Raw genomic sequence first — 18,886 nt, forward strand, 5'->3', positions numbered from 1 at the left:
TTATTGTTGTTTTGCGTTTTAAAAGGTATTGCATTGCATAGTGTATGTGTACTTCCGGTATTATTGCCACGTGTTTAAACAATCATGTTCATAGTCTGTTATATATGTATAGTATAATCACTTGTTAACACCTCTGAAAAAAATATTACCATTGTTTGGGAAATCTATTTTCTGTGCAGAAAACAAAAGGTTGTATGTGAATGGTATGCATAACGATAAGAGAGGAGTTTGTATACTGTTGAAAAGAGACAGATAAGGGAAGAATTTGTATACTGTTGAAAAAAAGACAGACAAAGAGGTCATTTGCTATTGAAAAGACAGGGATATCGGTTGCTGCCTGACGAGGTGGACTGGACGGTCAAGGTTGTGTTTGAAATGAGAACACTATTTAAGTAGTATGTGGTATTTTGAACAAAATATAACTTAGTCCGGCACTGAAATGACTGCTCAGACTCGGTACCAGCGCTGGGGATCTGCACCCCAAAAGTAGATAATTAAACAACCAAGGTATGCGGTGGTGTGTCCGAGTCTGCCACAAAAACACTCATGCACAAAGTATATATTTATAAAATGTTTATTCTAACATATAAAAAACCATAATAGGTACAACCAATGAGGACTATAATCTGTGCCAAAACAATTGGTAGCGAGGTAGGTGCACCTACACGTTTAACCAGATATTATATGTACCAGTCCAGCAACTGTATAAAAACCGTTCCACTCTAATATTATAGAGATTGCGATATATTTTTCACGAAATTTCCAAACCCTGTCAGGGAATTTAAATGGAGAATAAAGTGATGTGTTTGGGAGGTCCAACTCCGGAATAACTGATGAAATCCAATACGAAATGTCAAAAGGTAACAAAGGTCTCTTACCAATTCTGGCGATGTATTATAGGACCAGTACCTTATTCTGTACTATGTACTGTGTAACCGACATGGATCCTCCTCCTCTAGATGCAGAAAATATACGGAGCTCTATGGATAGCTCTTGTTCTCACCACATGAACTCCAAACACTAGCGCGTGGTCTCGCTAGTGACCGACGTCATAGAAGTGCGAAGATGAACAGCAATTATTTTAATCATTCTTGTGGACTACAGTCTAGTGCCTATACCAGTGCATCTTTCTACCACCGTTCAACTTTATACTTTTGAAGAGTCCCGAGGAGTCCCGGAGGAGACGGGGACGCACTTCTATCATGTGGTGATTTGACACTGTTGACCACTCTCTCCTCATAGAAATGCTACAATCCCTAAGTCTTGAAGGCACTGTCCTATCCTGGTTCTCATCCTACCTATCTAATTGCTCTTTCAGGGCCTGATTCATCAAAGAACGGATCTTATCTTTCCTCATTGCAAGTTGCGTTGAGTACTTTAAGTAAAAGTGGCATATTCGCAAACCAAATAAGGGACGCAAAATCGAAAAACACACCCACCTCCAGTCTTTTACGCAACATGATATGCAACAGATCCTAAGCAAATTACTCACTTTAAAAGTTCCTCTATGTTAACTTCCGGTACGTTAAGATAAGAAATGTATACATCACGCCAAATGTGGGAGGTCCGACGAGTTTGTTTACAAATATGAAAACACAATCCAATAGGTATTTATGCAGGAAATTTGTAACCTCATTATTCCTTTTCACATTTTACATGTTTTGTAAACTTTGAACAGTGACTTTGGATTGTTTTTAATGAGCTAAACTCACTCTGCTACATGAAAGAAAGATCGTATGATGGGTTTGTTTGTGTTTGATTTGAAATGCATGTAATTTACTTATCTAAAGAAATATGCACAATTAATCGAAAAAATTTATGTTGTTTTAAAATCATGTCCTGAGTGTTATAAATATATATAGCGTACTCTTCCATAACTGATACATTCATAGTAGAGTACATACAACCTCTACACAGATAAACGGTGTGAGTCAGGATTAGAACTCATGACTCCCTTTTTGGAAGGTGGATTAGCTAACCACTAAGGAAATGTGCTTTTTGAAAAAAGAGTGAGAAGCTCAACAATACAGCATGCGTGCTACAGATAAAAGTGCTAGTTAAAAGTACTCTTAATTATTAATCCAAAATATATCGCAAATATGAATCTCACAGGTAGCTTAGTGGTTAGCACTTTGGTCTCACAAAAGTGGCGTCATGAGTTCGAATAACAAGCATGGCCGTAGCATCTGTGTGCAGCTTGTGGACTTTATTCATTAATGAATGAAACACCACAGGAATTTGGCCCAAATCAGCTTGTTTTTTACTTTGGCCTTCAAAAGGGATCTACTACACGCTCACCCACAATCACAAATCTGCTTTCATATTTACATGTATCTCCCACTCAAATGCAACTTTCTTAGGGCAAGTTGCTTTTTTTCTGGCTGCCAATGCAAATATTTAAACTTTCCAAAAAGATGATTGCCCACAGATCACATACATATTATTATGTGCATGCTGACATTTTTTACTAGGAATGGCCTAAGAGGGGGGTGTGTTAATTTGGAAGGGACAGGCTCCTTGGAGTTAAATGCCACATTGTTTGGAAACCTTGTTTTTTGGGCATCTATGGCTTATAGGTCAAGTTATGTACTCAGCTTTACCAAAAAAGAACACTGACCACAGTTGAGCAGCATGGTGGTTTGAGTCACTTGCACTTCTGCCTTTCAGCACCGGGTCATGAGTTCAATTCCAAACAATGGACTTCTCTTTGTGGAGTTTGTTTGTTCTCTTCAATGTTTGCATAGGTTTACTCTGACGTTGGAAGGTAACATTTGACTACCACTATAATGCCACATGATTGTGTGAAGTTTTTAATCTTGTATGGCATTTGGCATATACCTTCCTTACTGATTATGGTCCCCAAAGCACATTATGTGTATGCTATTACAATGGATGGCCTACCTCTTAGAGGGGTGGATTGTTGTTTGAGGGCACATGCTCCTTTTTGTGAAATGCAAAGAGCAAATGCAAACCTTTTTTTCCTCATCTACTGCTTGTATGTTATTTACCTGTTTTGTATCAAAAAATTCTATAGTCAACATGGTGGCATAGTATCTAGCACCTCAGCCTCCCTGTGGTGATGTCAGGAGTTTGATTCCTGACCATTGCCTTATGTGTATGGAGTTAGTTAGTGTTCTTCCCATGTTAGTGTGGATTTCCTTGAGAAATCCAGATCTATACTAGTGTATTTTTGTTTGCTGCTAACAAATTTACCTGAATCTGTCTGTGTTACAGCTTTTACATTACAAGCTCTTTTGGGACAGATTGCCTTTTCTGGACATTGAGGCAGAATTAGTGGTGCTATATAAAAAGGTGCAGTGATGATGTAGTAGTAACCAAACAATCTACCTTAAATGCTATTATTGTTTTATTGAAATATCCATTCTTTATTATCCTTTTACACACATGTTGTGCAATTGTAATATATTAATAAAGAAACACACACACCAATGATTCTGTTTAAAACATATTTATACCAACATAAAAAATATTCAACTATTTACAGCAAAAAACTAAACTTAAAAAAATGAATCATACAAATGTGCCCATAATTGGGATCCGTTCTCTAATTTTTTTGAAAATTGTTTTAATTTCATTTTTATACTAAATAATTTTGGCCTGAATTTCAGGCAACAATGGGGGGGGGGGGGCTGGGCTACACGAAGGCATCAAGGAGAACTGTAAACAAAAAATGTAAGAACAAATAAATCCCTGGCAACCTAATTGTGAAAACAGGCAGTAATTAGCAGAGATGTGTACTGTTGCATTACTTTAAAATGGCAGCAATGTCTAATGGGATGCCAAATACAGTTGGAGCAAGAGGCCTAATGCTTTTGTGTCGCAGTTTTATATATATATATATATATATATACAATTCTGTTGTGGCCAAGAGAAGGGGCATGGAGAGTGTATTTTCTAAAACTGCTTTGTAATCCTATCATGATGGAAACCTGTGACATTTATGTCAACTTAAATTGAACATCAGGGATTTATTATGTCAAGGCTTTAATGAAAATACTTGCTATCTTCCAAGGCCTCGCTAGCTTCAGGCACCACCTCCTCCTGGTCTACTCTGCCTCCTCCTCTTGTTGGTTCCATTTCCAACATCTAGTGTCTGTTGGAATAAAAAAACATATAAGTGTATTGTTCAAAGATTAACCTGTTTAACAATTATATAGATGTAGTCTGATAATCATGTGATCAGGCATTGTGAAACTTTTAATTGCCGACACAGAGAAATTATAACTTCTCCCAAAGGATTTAAACATGACAGACACACAACACTTCACATGGCATGCAACAAATGATTTCTTTTGGCTTAGGGATGTGGACTATCTCACAGTGTCCTAGTGGTTAGCACTTCTGCCTCACAGCACCGGGGTCAGGAGTTTGATTCCCGACCATGGCCTTATCTGTGTGTAGTTTGTATGTTCCCCCTGTGTTTGTGTGGGTTTTCTCCGGGTGCTCTGGATTCCTCCCACACTCCCAAAACATACTGGTAGGTTAATAGGCTGCTATCAAAAATTTACTCTAGTCTATCTTTGTCTGTCTTTTAGGGAATGTAGTCTCTCTGTCTGTCTGTGTGTGTGTACATATGGTAGAAAATTTAGACTGTAAGATCCAATGGGACAGGGAATGAGTTCTCTGTACAGCGCTGCGTAATTAGTGGTGCTATACAAATAACTGATGATGATGATAATTTTGAAATAGTCATTTGTTGGGGCCCCATCACAATTCAAATAGCCAGACAATTAATGACTGATTAGGTATATATAATACAGTAGGTATTTTTGGTTGACCTGCTAATATGTGAAACTCAGCTAGGACAACTGTGAGTTTGGACATGGTTTTCAAAGATGGCGTTCAAATCTTTTGGCAATAACAAAAACACATCGCCCACTGTAATCTTCAAAATGTTTTTAAGTTAAGGTCATCAATTTGCCTTAGTGGGTCAGATGCCTTTAGATGTCTTTCTGCATCACAGCATTGGGATCAAAAGTTTAATCCAAAACCTACCTTAATGTTCAGGAGTTTGACCCTCAATCATTAAGGAAATTAAATGTTTAGCCACAAATATTAAGAGACAGGAGCAAAAGCAGGTTACATTGGACGGGAAGTTAGCCTTCTAGTGTGGAGGAAGATTAATATGTAGTGGTAGGCCATGTCATGTGATTTGGCCTAACGTTTTTGGAACATTATAATAAATAAGTATATTTCTGCTCGTTTTTATGCGACTAATAGAGAATTCACATCTTATAATCTCTGCCCGAAGCTCCATCATCAGCCCTGGTTGATGACGGACGGAGGTCACTCTAGCGCCTCTGTAATTGTACCACCATCCGCTGGCTGTTAAATCTGAGGTGTATATGCCTACAGACTCTTAAATAAGCTTGCAGCTTCACCTCGTTGCGAATATATCTTCCCGAGGGCATGTTATCCATGCCCACGGTCAGAAATCATAGCTCTCTTCGAGAGAAGACTGCAGACCTCATTTTCTCTTAGACTCAAATTCCTACTCTGCAATACTCTGTGCTCTGATTGGTTCTCTGAGAACGTATAGGCACGCTCACGTCTCCCACAGATCTTTCCGACACCTGTTTGTAAAATGGCTGCCTGTCCATCCAAAAAGATGGCGCCTGGCGCTGATGAGACAAGTACTCTGTGCTTTGCTATGAGGAAAATATTAGTGTACACCTGGCCTAGCAATTAAATCTGGATTGTTGTCCATGCCCTCGGTCAGAACACGGAGTTCCCGTCTCGCGAACACCGCATACTTCATCTTGTCTCTTCAAAATCTGCTCTGCAGTACTCTGCACTCTGATTGGTTATCTGAGCACTCTGGGAGAGCCGACGTCGCACCTGTGTGTAAAATGGCTGCTTGTCAAACCAAAAAGATGGAGCACGTAGCGATGAGACGACTACTCTGTGCTTTGCAACGAGGATGACACTCATGTACACCTGGCCTAGCAATTATATCCAGCATTTAAACCCACCTGGCCTCTTCCTTCACTCCTGCTCATTTGAAATTTTGGCATTTATCCTGTGAATTCACAAACATTATTACAGTGAGTACTATTTGATTTGATATGTTTCAATAGACACAACATGTTTTAGTCATAATAGTAACCAAACTTGCTAGGCATAAAGCAATGTTACTGTGCTTGCAGCTTTCAAAAAGTGTGCTTTGGCTCTAAATGCACAGTCAAAGTGTCACATTTATAGCAACACTCTGCTACTGGGTTTCCCAAACAAAGCCCAAGAGTAAGCAGAAAGCATTAAAGCAGTAAGCATTGTTGGTATGATTAATTGAAATGTATCTAGGCACTATTTTTTGTGCCCAAAAAGCATGTATGTACAATATTGTTTACACTCTAAGTCATCCTTATGCCTCTCTTTTGCCCTCTCCTTAGATTTCAAACCAAATTGTTGTGCTAAATTCACTGTGCTCAGAAATCTGTCTTGGCGATTGGTGAGTTCTCTGTGCTTCAAACACTGCTGATTGCTTAGTGATAAGAATGGAAACTGACCAATTGACTTTCATTTATCTGCGCCTCAGAATTGGGTGGAAACCCATTACACTTGTTTTTGAAGTTTCTGCGGATAATATAAATTATAGACACCTGGATCTATAAAGCTAAAAAACTTTATTGTGTGGACTTTTAAACTGCTGCTGTTTTTGATATGCCCTCCTTTTGCGGGTTTGAAAAAGTGGGGATGTTGCCTATAGCAACCAATCAGATTCTAGCAGTCATTTTGTAGAAGGTACTAAATAAATGAAAGCTAGAATCTGATTGGTTGCTATAGGCAACATCCCCACTTTTTCAAACCCGCAGCTTAGTAAATCTAGCCCATTGTGTCTGTGTAAGTTATTTGTGTGTCAAGGCATTTTTAAAACTAGCAAATGGCCATGTTTGCTTCCAAGTGTACTTATACAATTTAAATGGTCACATTTGGTCCATTATCCACCCTTGAAAAGCCACACACATTTAACAGTGTAGTTGTAGTGTGAATTTGTGTGCAAATAGTAATTGGACACTATTATGTTGCATGTTTTTGACTATCAAACCATATAAACGCATATTTTTGTTTCCAATTTTCACAGATGGGCAGATTATAAACAAAGGCTTAAATAAAAATAAGTGATACAAGGAGGAAAGTTCAACAAACTGTCGGGGAGCCTTCAGCAGATCTGCAGCTAACAGACCTAGAGGAGCATGCAAGCGTGGCAATTGCTCATGGGGAACTTGTTGGGGTGGGCCGCATTGATACAGGCTGTGACCCACCCCTAACACGGGCACTATCTCCCCTAGGTACATTAGGAATATTTAATATTTATGTATGTTAATGTTTATGTTGTGTTTAGAAACATGTGGCACCTCTATTAGTATGTGCCATAATGCAACTTTTCCAGTCATACTCTGTTTGTGAACCAAATAATAGGGAATGAAATGTCCACACTCATTTAAAAATGTGTAAACCTGTTGTTCCAATCTAATTCAAAACCTAAATATGTATCTTTCTTAAGTCCAAACCACATTTACTTAATAGACATAGTGGCTATTTGGGAATACCATGTCAAGTTTGTGGCTAAATTCCCTGTAGTCATCCTCGTCATAATGGATGCATCACACTTTGCCTGAAATAATATTTGGCCAATGTATTTTCTTTTTATTTTCTTTTAGGTTGCTTAGTTTAGACGATATTTTTTGCTATTTTCTTTTTCTCTATATACAGAACAGGAGAGTGAGGCAGGACATGAGGCAGAGGAGGAGGCTGATGCCAGTCCCGAAGTGGTGGTACCTGCCTGTGATGTGGGTGTCAGTCAGATGCCCGACTCTTGAGGCTGAAATCACTGTCGCACATCAGGCAACATTTGGAGTCCGCCAATGAAGCACAAGATATACATTTAGCAGAAATGTATATTTAGCACCCTCACCCGTACAGAGCACAAATTTGACCAACAACTCACCACTTTAAATAATACTCACCAATTTTGGCACACAAAAGTCCACTGTACATACTACACTATCCAATATTGGCACCCTATTAGAAAAAATATATCATGACCACTCCCAACGCCCTCCACCAGCTGTCACGTCTTCACCCATTTCAACCCATACCGCAAACGCTACCTTCTCCCCCACGGACCACCAGTTCGTTCATGATATTTTGGCTAAAAAAATAATGCATTTTTTTAAATTTGTCATTGTTTACTAATGTAAAAGAAGTACCGTGATAAAAATTAAATTACATTTGCAATTATAATTGTTTGGTTGTTGGTTATTATAGACATATTAGTCTTTCTGGACAAATTCATATATATTTGCAATTGTCAGTACATTGTTAGATCAGAACACTGAGTCTACATCCCTTAAAACAATCATTTAAAAGTGTCTTACAATACATTTCAGTTTGAAATGGCCCTGCAAAGTGTTTTCAAACTCTAATCCTATGTATTATTTGGCCAAAGTTTGGGTGGAGTGAAATAATACATATACCCAAGCATTCACCCACAACAAGACAATACCCGAAACTCCAAGGTATCTAGTAAACTATGAGCCATACTTTAGGACACTCAAACAGTTTGATCCACAGGGACAAGTGTGTAACGTCAGAGTACACTAAAACATTTAAAAGTGATTATCATGGCTGCTTAATTTACACATTTCAGACCAATATCAACACATTTAGATCTGTCTGTCCCTTATTGTGTGGTCCAGAGATTTGTGTACTACTTAACTGTAGTGCAAGCTAAGGTTTCATTGTCCTGTGCTGTGTTGCATGTACATGTTTAGTTTCGAACCTTAGGTCCATAATTTAGTACTTTGAAAATTAATCCATTAGGCACTTAGGCCTAAAAGGTTTGCCGGGTAGGGCCTGATTCCTTAAGGAACTTAGGCAAGACATTTCTTACTTAAGTCTCCTGGACAAAAACATGTTAAAATGCAAAGGTCGAAAATGAGTTTCCGATTTTGCACCTAAGTTAAATACTGTCTGTTTTTCATGTAGCACACAATTATCAACTATAAATTCCAGTGTACAAATAAGCTATCAAATATTTGTGTGATACATGAAAAAACAGGCAGTAAAATACTAACTTTTGTACAATATAGAAAAAAAATTTCACCCCTTTCATTTTAACATGGTTTGGGCCTTACTTAAAACAAATATCCCACTAGGGGTTAATTGGCGCTCACTGGAGAGCCTCTCGGTATGACTGAATAAGTACAGGATATAATAATAAATGCTACTGGTGTTCTCTTGAAAAATCAGAAGAGGCACTGAACAACTATTAAAACATTTAATGTAAATATATTCGACACAGAGTACTGGCAAATGCCAGAAAACTGCTACACAGTATAAAAACAATATGTCTATCACTATCTCATAAATAATCCAACCAGAGCTAAAGCAGCATATAAGCCGCTGTGGCTGTAAAATAAAATAAAAGTCAGTAATGTAGTGGATTGCGCAACCAAAAAAAGTGTGGCCAACACTTAATAAAACCGGTCATTGATAGAGAGGTACCTTCTGATTGAAACGATAACAATAAAGTCTCAATTTGATGTGAGTAAATATGCATCAATAGTAACAAAATTCATAGTTCTGGCTATGACTAGTGGTTTATTGTAGAATACTCCTTCTCTTGTGTGATGAGACTTTACTGTTATCGTTTCAATCAGAAGGTACCTCTCTATCAATGACCGGTTTTATTAAGTGTTGGCCACACTTTTTTTGGTTGCGCAATCCACTACATTACTGACTTTTATTTGTATATTGTTTGTTGAGAATGCCAGAGACATTTAGTGGATTGTGACTAAAGTGTCATACTGTAACTTAGCTTCTAAATAGAGACATAATTTGCAGCAGTTGCAGTGTCTCATGGTTTGTGGGAGGGAACAGTGTCTACCAAAGGATGAACAGCCTACAGTGTTTCTCTGTACATGTGGAAACACTTCCACCAAGGCAGATATCCTACTTTACCAATGTTATCTTTAATTAATGTAACACCAACAACATGCTCAAAATCAATAATGGTTTAGTAATATCAATTCCAGTTATGCACAATGGACACAAGAGTCGTATCTACAAATACAGTGCTGGTCTTATTATGGGCATCTTTGAAAAGACAACTAAAGGCTAACCCTTTCCTGGTAGTGTGAAGCCACAGTGCCTGCCAGCCGGCCACTGTTACTCATCCACTATCACCATGTTCTTTGTAAGCACACTGAATCACCAGACTTGGGCTAACTTTAGCCAAAGATATAAGAACAAGGGTCATCATAGTTCTTCTTCCAATTTCAAGATATTTTTGAGAAAAGCCTCAGGCTGTAGGGGTGTGTGGACTGTCTGCTGTGTCTCTGGATATTAAGGCATAGGAATACAAAACACATTTCATAAACAAGATGATGACATCAGGCACAGAACAACACCCTGTTGTGTTTGTAAATACACAACGACACATTATCTAGTTAGCCTAGTGATGTATATCCAAGCACAATATTTTAAAATAACTTGCCTAGCATGTAATGTATTAATAATTAGCAATGTTAATAGCAGGCCTACACAATCTATATAAATGGTTCAAGCATTATGTAATTTTGCCTATTCATTCCATTGTGGTTGAAATAGAACACTTGCATGACTAGATTTTAACAGAGGCCAGGTCATTAGCCCGATCTACAGTTGTTTATGTAAACAAAGCTAGGTATTGTTATACTAAAATGGTCCAAACACGAAAATAGAATTGTTGATGTATGTTTCTCCAGATCGATAATACACATACACTTACCCATTTGCCATAAGTGAACAATAGGAAGCCTCATACTGACATGAATACATTACCTACAGTGTATTAGATAATGTTACACCGTGTTATATCTGACCAATCTTAAGGCTCATATCCAACCACAGTATGGTGCTGAGCACAGACATGCTCTGGAAATGAAAACAGACATAATGAATTCCCAGGGCTAATGTGTGCTGGGGCAGACACTCTAGGGGGACATGGGGATACAAAGTACATCTTAAACTGTATAGGGTCAGTTTGGCGCTTGAGTAAACTTGTATTACAATATATGACCCAAATCCTTAGGGAATGGTTTGAAGATTTGTAATAGGGTTAGGGCTTTTCCAAGTCTAACTGTACAAATTTTGGTGCAGTGCTTGGGCTGGTCAATGTGATTTGGTTTGTAATATTTGTGTTGTGCACAGTTAACATTAACCATATTGGTAGTGCTTTCCTTTCCTTTATAACACAGTCCCTCTAGGTTCCAGGATGGCCATGCAGTCATGGTATATTCCTCGCCAAGTAGCTACTTAGGTACACAAAACTATGCTTAGTGAATGGAGCTAATTTTACATGCACCTTGGTGTAAACCCCTATGTTTGGGATGGGGTTTTACCAGGGGCTGATCAGGCTGCAGCCTTGGGCGCTGGGTCCCGGAGCGGCGCGGCGCTGCCTGTATTTACATTTTTTTTCAAATGCTTTTTTATTTTTTCCGCCGCGGCGTGGGGTGGTTCGACGATCAAAGTCATTGGTGTTCATTGGTCAGCAACAGGCAGCCAATCACTAGGCTGCCTGTTGCTGTATGGGCACCCACAACACTGTGCAGCAGACAGGAAGCAGGGAGTTTTCACTTCCTGTCTGCTGATCTGAGGAGAGGAGCGACGCTGGCCAGCGCAACTACATTTAAGTGACAGGGCTGCCAGGAAGTGAAATCTGCCATGCAAATCTATAGGGGGGAGATCTGCCATACACATCTATACGGAGGGAGGGGGGGATCTGCCATACAAATCTATAGGGAGGGAAAGGGGGGGGATCTGCCATACAAATCTATAGTGAGGGAGAGGGGAGTGCTGCCATACAAATCTATAGCGAGGGGGAGGAGGGGATCTGCCATACAAATCTATAGAGAGGGAGATGGGGGGGAGAAAAATATCTGCAGGGGGTTAAGGAAAATGGCTGCAAGGAGGAGGGAAAGGATGCAGGTTGGGAGGTAAAGAAAATTGTTGCAGGGGAGGTTAAGGAAAATGGCTGTGGTGGGGATAAGGAAAATGGCTACGAGGGGAATGGGTGCAGATTAGGAGGTAATGACAATGGCTGCAGGGGGCAATGGCTGTAGGAGGGGGTAAGGAAAATGGCTGCAGGGGGAGCAATGGGTGCAGGAGGTGATAAGGACAATGGCCGCAGGGGGAGCAATGTCTGCAGGAGGTATTTAGAAAATAGAGCAGCTTTGGGGAGCATAATCTCATGACTGTGTGGCGGTTACATGGATGCTCTCTGTGGTCTGTGCAATCACTAGAATACTAAATATTAGTGAAATAGGGCTGATGGAGGTTTGTATTTGATTGACCACAAATGTTCGGATATTGCTTATATATGCCTGTACAATGGGGAACTTTTAGCAGGCCATAATGGACTGTTTTGTTTTAACTAAAGGGCCTAATCATTCAGGGTTTGTTAACATTTTACATTATAATTAGAGATGCTCACTGACCCCCGTGTTTTGGTTTTGGTTTTGGTTTTGGATCTGGATTAACAATGTGTTTTGGTTTTGCCAAATTGCCATTGTATGTTTAGGTTTTGGTTTTTGCTTTGTTTTGCTATTTTGTTGAAAAATCAATGTTTTTGGGCATAAAATAACCAAATTTAGTGCTCCACCTGTTTCTTGGATAAGTAATGTAATTGTAAAGCTAATAAATTATCCAAAAAACAGTTTCCTTCCTGGTAGGCCTTCATTAATTCTACACACAAACCAGATTGTCTTCCTCTCCATCTATGCATATTGGCAATGCAGCCATCGTCTTTGGGTGTATATTACACCCTACACGTATAGTTAAATATGTAAAGAAATGGACAAAGGCAGTTTGGTTTCTGTCTCTATAGTCCCCCCTCCACTTGTAGAGAATAGTAACAAATTCAGCCGTTATAGACTGTACAATATTAATTGAAATGGACAAAGGCAATTTGGTTTCTGTCACTATAGGCCCCCCTCCACTTGTAGAAAATAGTAAAAAATTCAGCCGTTATAGACTGTACAATATTAATTGAAATGGACAAGGGCAATTTGGTTTCTGTCTCTCTAGGCCCACCTCCACTTGTAGAAAATAGTAAAAATATTCAGCCGTTATAGACTGTAGAATATTAATTGAAATGGACAAAGCCAGGTTGGGCTCAGTGTGTGTATGACACCCTACCCATAATGAGAAATTGCCAAAACAGCAGCCTTTCAAGACGGTACATGATATGGAAATGCCCCAAGTCCGTTTCCTCTTTGGGGTAGATTGCACAATACACTTAAATAGAAAGCTTTAAAAAGATGTTATTGTCATCATCTTCATCCTCACCCTCATCAGTGTGTACGTCATCATCACGGACTATGAATTCATCGCCGCTTGAATCCACCTTTAGAGTACAGTCAGTGCTTGGATGTTTGGGCAAAACAGGGGATGTGCTGGAAATCACCCAGCTGTAATGCTCACACTATATTGTTGGCGTTATCAGAAATGACATATCCTGGGGAGAGTCCAAGTGGTATAAGCCATGTATCAATCACATCTCTTAGTTTGCGTAACAGATTGTCAGCTGTGTGCCTGTTAGTAAAGCCTGTGATACAAAGAGTGGCCTGCCTGTGACAAATGTTACGTAGTGGTGTACATGCTGCTGCTGTTCCTGCTGGTGAAGGCGAATGACCAACCCAGTGGGCTGTCACAGTCATATAGTCTTTGGTTTGACCACTTCTACTTGTCCACATATCTGTGGTTAAGTGGACTGTGGGCAGAATGGCATTTTTCAGCCCAATCTCTACATTTTTACACACTTTTTGGTATAGTTGTGGAATAGCTTTACGGGAAAAATGGTGTCGCAATGGAATTCTGGAGCGCGGACACAAAACCTCAATTAACTCTGAAAAACCAGCTGCATTTATTGTGGATATTGGACGCAGATCTAACACTAACATGGCAGCCATGGCATCTGTGATTCACTTGGCGACTAGGTGACTGCTGTCATATTTGCTTCCCCTAGCAAATAATTGTTTCACAGTTAATTGTTGAAATGTAGGACTGCTCATTTTCTTGGTCTTCCTCTGGGCTGACGATTCACCCCCAGCAGCAGCAACAGCAGCAGCAGTGGGACTAATGCTTTCTTCAGAGGAATCAATTATAGTGCAGGAGTCATCCAGCCTTAATAAGTGGGATGCAGGGCTAACTCCGAGCGCTACTGAGGATATTGAGGAGGATGGTATGGTGGGTGTATTTTGCAGCCGTCGGGATGGGTCCTAGCTGATGATGGAGTGCTTGTAATTTTTTGGGAAGAACTTTCAGCTTTTCCCAACACTTTGCCATGAACTCTTGTTAAATGGCGTAACTTAGAGGAGGTTCCAAGATGGTTAAGGTCCCTCCCTCGACTGACTGTGGCTTGACATACACTACAAATGGCTATACAATTGTTGTCTGAATGTGGGTAGAAATAATTCCACACATAAGAAGTGGATTTTTTTGTTTTATGGCCAGGCATGCAATGGCCTTTTTCTTGTCACGTGCCAGAACTGCTGCCACTGGTGCAGGACTTACACAAACAACCTCATCCTCATCAACATCCTCATTAGCGCCCTCGTCGCCTACACAAATCTCCCCCTCATCCTCTTCTAATTCCAAAGTGGCATCCTCAATTGGTGTATCACCGGCTACACTCTGGCTGTTCAGGCACACATCAGCAGAACTGCTGAAAGGGCCCTTCTTTATGGGTACACTAACAGAATGCTCACGATTAGACATAGCACTGCTGGATGGACTCTCCACAGGGATTGTTGTCATTTCTGATTCAGAGCATACATTATCCTCTAATGCCTTACTGTTTTCTTGCAACTCGGCTTTGACGCGTAACGGTAGTTGTGCACCACTTTCAGACTCCAAATTACTTGGTCTTGCTTGGTCACGAGTGACCGTACAAGAAGAAGGCTCGGTAACATTTTTGGATCTGCCACTAATAGAGTAAGGCGAAGGCCTCATTCTTTCTTTGCCACTGCATGTGTAGAATGGCATGTTGGCAATTTTTTTTTTATCGGCACTTAACTTTTCCTCAGTTACACTTCTTTTTCGCTTCAATACGGTAAAAAAAAATTTGGGTGTGTGTTTTTTTCCCAGATCTAAAAAGACTAGGTACTTTTACATTGCCTTTCCCAGATGACATACTGGGAACACTACCATCAGGACTGGTGACAGAACCTGGTTGCTGATTCTGCTCATATGTGGACTGCTTTGAATCCATTTTAATGAGCCCAAATCACTTGTAATGAAAAATATTGTATTAGATAGATATTGCTGATAAAGATGACTTTTTTTGACAGCCAGAAAAATTAGTGTAAAACACTGGGGAATATTGGACACCCCAAATCACTTGTAGTGAAAAATATTGAATTAGATAGATATTGCTGACAAAGATGACTTTTTTTGACAGCCATAAAAATTAGTGTAAAACACTGCGGAATATTGCACACCCCAAAAGCACTTGGAGTGCAAAATATTGTTTGAGATACTGCTGACAAATGAGTTTTTTTGAAAGCCAGAAAAATTTATTGTAAAACACTGGGGAATATGTGACACCCCAAAAGCACTTGGAGTGCCCAAAAAAGAAAAAAAAACTCCTCTATCCTCCTCTGTTACTGCTCTAATAATTGCAAATGGTATTAATATTAGAATTGTAGAGATTAGTATAGAAACAGTTAGGTGTACACTACTTGCTCTGTCCCTGCGCTAATATAGCCTGTGACCTAACCCTGCTCTCTCCCTCTGTCAAATGGCGATGGATTGCTGTGGAGGCTGGTATTTATGCTTTTCAAATCTCGCGAGAACCGAGCGCAGAAATACGAATACGTCACGATGACGTTTTGCCTCGATTTCGATTCCAAATGGACGGGAGAGTACCGAGCCTGCTCGGCTCGGTTCTCGGATAGGCTAAATTCGGATGGATTCGGATCTCGGGGAACCGAGCCCGCCCATCTCTAATTATAATAAATTTTTGCATTTTCAAAACAGGACCCCAACTTTCCAGAAGCCAGCGTGAGGATAACAAAGCTGCAAGAGAGAAAAGCAAGAACATGAATGCTGGAGAATACTGCTGAACATTGATATTCAGGAGTATTCCTATACACCTATATACTCGGGAAGGGGAAGGGGGGTTTGCTGCCCCCCCAAAAAAAGAGACCATATATGCCAAGTGTGTGCAAGATCACAATCTGTGTCTTCATCAACAATTTAGTATGTTTAGAAGTGTGTATATGTTTGTGGCTGGAATGGAACATTGCATGCTTGTACAAAAAAATAAAAAAATTATGCTGTGTAGTATGTCAAAACTAGCTTAGGTAGCCGATCAAAACTGAAAAGGGTGGATAGTGTCATTGTTTAACTGCAGGACAAAACCAGATTTAAAGGGAACATTGATAAGGAATCCAACAGATGCTGAACTTGCGTATGACACCAAGGCTTTGGACTTGATTGTGTGGACGTTGTGTTTTGCATTTGTCTGTGGCCACGAATCCAAGCAAAGTGGTGATTGTGTCTGGAGTGTATTTTTGGCTTTGTGGTTTTAACATGTACTAAACTAGGAAGTGTTGTTGGCAATGATTCTAACATCCTGCTTTGCCAACATTTAAAGCGGTTACTAAATATAAAAATTGGATTAAGGTCAGATAACACGTTGAACTTGACCAACACAAAATCCTAACATGTGGACCATGAAAAGAGAGCATACATAGTAAACACACAAATATATCTATTCTTATAAACTATAAATAGAGAGTGTGATTTAAGTAAAAGGGCTGTATGTGGCTAATGTCAAAATAAGCAAGGATCTCTACAATAGATGGTACATTTATACATGTACCTAAGTGGACCACCAAGGACTATAGAGTGATTGTTGTGTATGACAAGATGAAGAACAGCAGTGTAATAAGCAGCAGATACTTCTTTGTGACAGATTGCTGACACTAATGCAGGGTCAGATTTATTATTAATAGACATTATTAAATATTTGCAGCACAATACATAACAAGTAAGACAGGTGTCTTTGAGAGAAAGGTCCTTGGATGATGAGTAAACAATCAGGGCCATTTGAAGAAACACATAGGCAGGGTTGTAGCATTGGATAAATACTTTTTAGAAGACACGCAATTCAGAACTATTAAATGCATGTCATCTTTGCCTGTTGAAGGTAAAGGAAAAACGTAATCCTCCAATATTAGCTCACATCTAACTTTTACTGCATGTACTTGCTTCTGCCTTGGTGCGCATTAAGGTGACCACTGTAACCTACCATGCAAAGTGTCTTGTAAGGCTCAACACAGTCCTCTCTGTAATAGTGGCTTGTGGGTTTAAGCTATATCTTGGAATTGAAGTGTGGTTTGGGGTGGTTTGTTCTTGAAAGTACCCAAAAAAACATCAGCTATTAAAAATGGGAATTGCCTAAGGTGGCCTAGGCAGACAAACAAATCTCCATCACAATTCCATAGGTTTATTACAGCAATATTGTATGCAGCTCACACACACACTTTAGAATAATATTAAATGTTATTTATCAAAACACTATAGATACTTACATTCTTCAACTTGCTATGACACAATAGACACCTCCGACAACTCCAAAGACAAGTGCTGTGGGCCTTTAACCCTGCCAGCACCTACATAGTGTGGCATTTTGGTGAAACAGCCTGTGGTTACAAAGGAAAGACATTAATTGTCGTACAAATGTGGCATTTTCTTCAGTATAATGCCTACAAATTATATAATAAATTTTAGATTCCTTGATGAACAGGGTTAACCTCGGTTTTCAAGAACAATGTTAGGCAATCATATTTGCAAGGTAATTGCCATTGCCTTACGAAACCATTAGGCCATTTAATCAATGTTATTATTCAAACAGCATATGGGTCATGTTAGGACAGTTGAAAGCTAAGTCAGGAATTCAACACTTTAGGAGGTTGATGTTTGCACATTATCCTGTAGTTTTTGACAGCAAAACATTTTGGGGGTTGGAGAACAAATGATTGTCCAAAAAATTACACGAATTGAAGGAGAATTTCTAAAGCATTTTCAAGTACACTTAGAGGTTAGCATAGATTTTAGAAGCATGGCAAATGGAACCAATTTCATTAGAACACCACCACATGTATGTTTGACAAGTCATTTCTTGGCTTCTAATGCAAGTTTCCTTATACTTTTTGTTTTCTCATTATTCAATCAAATAGCATTGATTTATTTGACCTTTAAAGGAAACAGTACCTATAAATGTGATTTACCTCAAAAATATGTATCAAGGACATACTGCCTGAAGTTGGCTCTCTAGTCTGACTCCCGTGGTATAGCTTCAGGCTCCCCCACATCGTCCATCCCAGCAACCTCGTCCACCACCCCTGGAGCCTCACTCCGGATGGCAATATTGTGAAACACCACACACAGAGCTATGATATCACATACTTTACTCGGCCCATACATCAGTGCTCCACCAGACTGGTCAAGGCATCTAAATCATGCCTTTAGAAGGCCAAAGGACCTTTCAATTACTGATCTGGTGGCTGTATGAGCCGAGTTATATGCAACCTCACGCTGTGTGTGTGGGCTCAACATGGGAGTGAGGAGCCAAGGGCATAAGGGATAAGCATTGTCTCCTATGTAAGATGAGAGGAAAGACACAAGCAACAAACATTAATACACTTTAACAGAAAAAAATGACCACCATTAAAATGCTAACATTCAAAAGTATGTCTAGTACAAAGGCAAATTGACAGCTAAGTGAGGATTACTAACTTAACAAAACATTGCAAACTAAACACATTTTGGGAAACGTACCATAGATGGCTGAAGGATTATTACAATATGTCTTATA

General features: G+C 39.5%; 1 protein-coding gene and 1 long non-coding RNA gene across 5 annotated transcripts in view; both read left to right on the forward strand.

Annotated features, from left to right (window-relative positions):
• The window catches only part of LOC142152769 (rap guanine nucleotide exchange factor 6-like), a 536,756-nt gene that overhangs the window by 132,272 nt on the left and 385,598 nt on the right, over window positions 1-18,886 (forward strand). The window lies entirely within an intron of this gene.
• On the forward strand, window positions 4,867-8,228 carry LOC142152771 (uncharacterized). The gene is made up of 3 exons (XR_012691389.1): window positions 4,867-6,469; window positions 7,103-7,310; window positions 7,735-8,228. It is a non-coding gene; the product is annotated as an uncharacterized LOC142152771 (long non-coding RNA).

Source organism: Mixophyes fleayi, chromosome 4 (genome assembly GCF_038048845.1).
Source record: "Mixophyes fleayi isolate aMixFle1 chromosome 4, aMixFle1.hap1, whole genome shotgun sequence".
Taxonomy (NCBI): Eukaryota; Metazoa; Chordata; class Amphibia; order Anura; family Limnodynastidae; genus Mixophyes; species Mixophyes fleayi.